Genomic DNA, 5,189 nt, shown 5'->3' on the forward strand with positions numbered 1-5,189 from the left:
CATAAACACTGTCCTTTAGTTCGTAATTTGTTTCTCAAAAGATGAGAAATATAAAATACCATGAGCTGAATGAAAACGAAATTATACCAAAAACTTGGGGATGCAGTCAAGGCAATCTTCAGAGGGAAATTTGTAGTATTAAAATGTTTGTATTGAAAAAAAAACTAAAACAAAAACAAAAACAAATGTTTGTATTGGAAAAATAAAAATGGTCTCAAATCAGTAGTAATCTAAGTCTCTTCTGTAAACTAGAAAAAGATCAAATTAAATCCAAAACACACAGAATTATAAAAATAATAAAGAAATGAACAGATATCAATCAACTGGAAAGCAGTAACAATAAAGAAAATCCATGAAAACAGAAGTTCATTCTTCTGAAGGAAAAAGAAAATCAACAAAATTAATAAAGCTCTAGCCAGACTCATTAAGAAAAAAGAGCCGGAAAATTTGTGGCAGGTACAGAATAAACATGTGTGTTTGTTAATGAACAGACCACCTCTGGATTCCAGGGGTCTGAAATGAAGCATAAAAATGTGATAACAGTATTTGCCTTTGAAGAGAAGGATTTAGTAGCTGGGGATGAGATGAAGAAAATACTTTTTACTGAAATACCTTTCAGTTTTCTTTTGAATGTGCACATATAATCACCTATTCAAAAATAGAGGGCACCTTCCTGGCTGGCTTAGTCAGTAGGGCATGTGACTCTTGATCTCAAAGTGGTAAATTCAAGCCCCATGTTAGGTGTAGAGATTGAAAGGCTTTTTTTTGAAAAAACAAAATCTTTTAAAAAGAACGTAACAAAAATAAAGTGCTTTATATTAAAAAAAAAAAAACTTCATTTGAAAGCTGGCAGTTTTTATTTATTTCTTTGTAAAGTTTAAATTTATTTAAATAATCTCCACACCCAATGTGGAACTCAAACTCACAACCTCAAAATCAAGAGTCACATGCTCTTCCAACTGAGCCAGCTAGGTATCCTGAGGGCTGCTGGTTTTTAAAAGCATGTTCATTCATTCAATATGTGATATGCATTATTTCCACAAATTTTTATACTTACACTGCAAATGAAGTTCCTAAAACAATATCACTTTGTGTATTTCAAATTTTTATATAGGGGTGCCTGAGTGGCTAAGTCAGTCTGCCTTTGGCTCAAGTCATGATCCCAGAGTCCTGGGATCGAGTACTGCATTGGGTTCTCTGTTCAGCAGGGAGTCTGCTTCTCCCTCTCCCTGTCATTCCCTCTGCTTGTGTGCTCTCTCTTTCTCTCTCTCTCTCTCTCTAATAAATAAAATCTAAAAAAGGAAAATTTTACATATTATTTGAATTCTTCTGTGACTTGCTTTTTGTCCTTCAACGTTACACTTTTGGGTAGTTCAGCTATATCTATTTTGGCTCTAGTTCGTTCATTTTCACTTCTGTATACCATCACATGGTTATCAGTTTGTATTTACCCAGTCTTCTGTTGCTGGACTTTTAGGTTACTGCTATATCTTGCTGTTGTAAATACTGCTACTATCAGCATTCTTGCATATCTCCTCATGCAATTTATAGATTTTACATTTCCTATATTTGTAATGGTTGCTCAAAATATGCAGTGAGTACCCTTGTTTAAAAAAAAATTACTTATTTATTCGAGAGAGAGAGAGAGAGAGAGAGAGGCAGAGACACAGGAGGAGGGAGAAGCAGGCTCCATGCTGGGAGCCCGATGTGGGACTCGATCCCGGAACCCCAGGATCACGCCCTGGGCCGTAGGCAGGCGCTAAATTGCTGAGCCACCCAGGGATTCCCTGCCGAGTACCCTTTTCTAAGAGCTACTTTACCTATTAATTTTTTATGTATCTATGAACTATAGATATTTATAACTTTATTCTAATGCTCACAGACCTCAGGAAAATGGGGAATTAGAATCATTCAATTTATTTATTCAATAGATACTTAGATATCTGCTGAACATTAATTATATGTCACACACTGAGAATACTGAGATGAACAAGACAGACAGGCCCCTGCCCTCATGGAGGTTACATAAAGAACATATCTCTGCTTTTCTCTACTGATCTTTTTCTCTCACCCCGTCCTAAAAAGTCTTGATAGGATATTGTACAGCGATGCTATGGGCTCCATGGTGAAGTGAAAAGTAGTGATCATGAGTTAGTTCTAGGTCAACAAAGTAGCTCTTACTGGCTTAGGTAACCTGGTTATCTCTCATATATAATACCAGGTAAGGCAGTGGGGAAAACAAATTCCCCATGATATAAGCCTAAATCGATCCTATAGGAAAATCCATTGGTTATCTCAAGATTATTTGGAAATAGGAGGGTATACTTTCATATCATATTGGAGGCAGAAGGCTACAGGGAATCATTTTCCCTGGAATGTTAGCTTTTTGGCTATACAAAATAGCTTTTAGCTTCATGCAAATTACTTCTCATTAAGGGCAAAAGTATTCTTGTAGTCAAGTTATCATCTACTTTCTAGATAATTTCTATGTTTTATTACATAGTTTAAAAAATTAAGTTTCTTGGGATGCCTGGGTGACATAGTCAGTTAAGCATCAGACTCTTGGTTTTGTCTTAAGTCATGACCTCAGGATGGTGGGATCCAGCCCCACATCAAGCTCCATGCTCTGCAGGGAGTGTCCTTGAGATTCTTCTCCCCTCTTCCTCTTCCTTTGCCTTCTTGCATGTGCTCTCTCATAAATAAATAACTTTCTTAAAAATTAAGTTTTTAAGAAACTTAATATGCACCCATAGTTTAAAAAGACAATTTTAAGAAGCTTGTCATGGAAAACATTACCCCAATTCACTCACTTTCAACTTTTCAGGTATCTTTCTTTATATTCCTTCTTTAAAATAGTTTATTTATTATTTTTTAGTAATCTCTATGCCCAACATGAGGCTTGAACTCACAACCCCGAGATCAAGAGTCTCATGTTCTTCTGATTGAGCCAGCAAGGCACCCTTCTTCCTTCATATTTCTTTATTTTTTAAAAATATTTTATTTATTCATTCACGACAAACAGAGAGGCAGAGACACAGGTAGAGGGAGAAGCAGGCTCTAGGCAGGGAGCCCGACATGGGACTCGATCCCGGGACTCCAGAATCACGCCCTGGGCCGAAAGCAGGTGCTAAACCGCTGGAGCCACCTAGGGATCCTTCCTTCATATTTCTGAAGGGCATGCCTATACTGATATTTCTTGATTCTTCCATTTAGATCTGTTGACTGTTTACCATAGAAAATGAGAATTCATTCTCTTAGTCCTGTTCCCATCCACTCTGACAAAACAATTTCCCCTTGTCAGTTGTTCCAATTATCTTTCTACCATAATTATTGAATCAATCAATATTTAATATTTACATTATTAAGCATATATAAGTAGTATTTACCACTAAGCCATGTATAGTATAATGATTACATTTTATGTATTTTATAACTTTCCCCTCCTGAAGTTATAAGTTGCCTTGGTGTTTCATTTTCTTGTGTAACAGGATATAGATAGGGAACTATTTCAGTCTCAGGTTCAGGTGATGCTTCCCCATTCCAAAGTATGTCTGCCTAGGCGGGACTTGTAAAAGAGGTGACTAAAAACTGGTTATAGCAGCTTTATTCATAATTGCCAAAACCTGGAAGCAACCAAGATATCCTTCTCTAGGTGAATGGATAAATAAGCTGTACTACATCCAGACAATGGAATATTATTCAGCACTAAAAGAAATGAGCTGTCAAGCCATGAAAACACATGGAGGACACTAAAATGCACATTACTAAGTGGAAAAAGCCAATCTGAAAAGGTTATATATGGTGTGACTCAAGCTATATGACATTCTAGAAAAGGCAAAACTATGGGGACAATTAAAGATAAGTGGTCTCAAAAAAAAAAAAAAAAAAAAAAGATAAGTGGTCTCCAGGGGTTTAGGTGGAGGGATGAATGAGCATAGCATAGAGGACTTTTAGGGCAATGCAACAACTCTACATGATACTATAATGGTGGATAGATGTCATTATACCTTTGTCCAAACCCACAGAATGTACAACACCGACAGTGAGACCTAATGTAAACTATGGGCTTTGGGTGATAATGATGTGACAATGTAGGTTCATGGACTGTAACAAATGTACCCTCTGGTGGAGGATGTTGATAGTGGAGTAGGCAGTGCATGTGTGGGGGTAGGGAAGATATGAGAATACTCTGTACCTTCCACCCTATTCTAATTTTGGTATGAACTTAAAACTGTCCTAAAAGATAAAGTCTATTAAATTAAAAAAATAAAAATTGGTTTTGCAAGAGTATGAAAGGCCTGTTGGAATTTCTGAATATCAAAAAAAAAATGTTTGGAAAGCACTGATGAGCCATGAGTACACTTCCACCCATTTGTGGGAATGAAAGAAGGAAGGCACTTCAGTCAGACCTCCTGATGAGCTTGATACATCTCTAGAAGCTCAAGTGACACAGGAGGTAGTGCTTGACTCATACCTGAGAAGTATATGAAATGAACCATGGCTGTCTACCTGCTCTGATAATGGCAGAAAGAAGTGCATGTACTGTTTCAGGGGGCTGGACAGTATCCTGAATATCAGACTGGGCCGTGCTGGGGAACACTAGCTTGAATCTGGTTGAAGATATTTGCCCCAAGGAGTGAGGTGACCTCAGTCAAAAGAGGCTACATGTCTGGGGGCTGAGGGCAGAATTATAAATGGTCATAAAAATCAAGGGGTCTTCTGATTGAGCGAGACCCCACCCATGGGAGCAGATTGGAGCTCAGGGATTGGGGATGGAAGAGTGTCTTGGAAGAATCATACAAGCCAAAAGTACCCTGAGAGAGGAAGAGTCCATTGTGAACCCCTGCCAAAGTCAGAGAGTGCCATACTGCCTCTTCTCTCCTGTCTACACAAATCCCTTCTATCCAGGAGAAACCAGAGACAGTCTCCTGGTGGAGAAGGATGTTGGAAGGCCTCGTGGGGAAGTAAAGAAGCCCTCCCTTTCTTACCTCAGATGGCCAGTCCAAAGCAGGCCTATCTGGTAGAAGGAGAGATTATTTTATTTTAAATAAATTTGGAAATTTTGAGTCTTCTTAAAGCAAACCAAGTGAAACTGCCAATATTCAACAATTTGACTCGCAAAAATAGCAATTCCATATGGTTGGGCTTAATGCATGAGAGTGGACTTTTGAATTACTGAGCCGAGGCTA

Source organism: Canis lupus, chromosome 24 (genome assembly GCF_003254725.2).
Source record: "Canis lupus dingo isolate Sandy chromosome 24, ASM325472v2, whole genome shotgun sequence".
Classification (NCBI taxonomy): domain Eukaryota; kingdom Metazoa; phylum Chordata; class Mammalia; order Carnivora; family Canidae; genus Canis; species Canis lupus.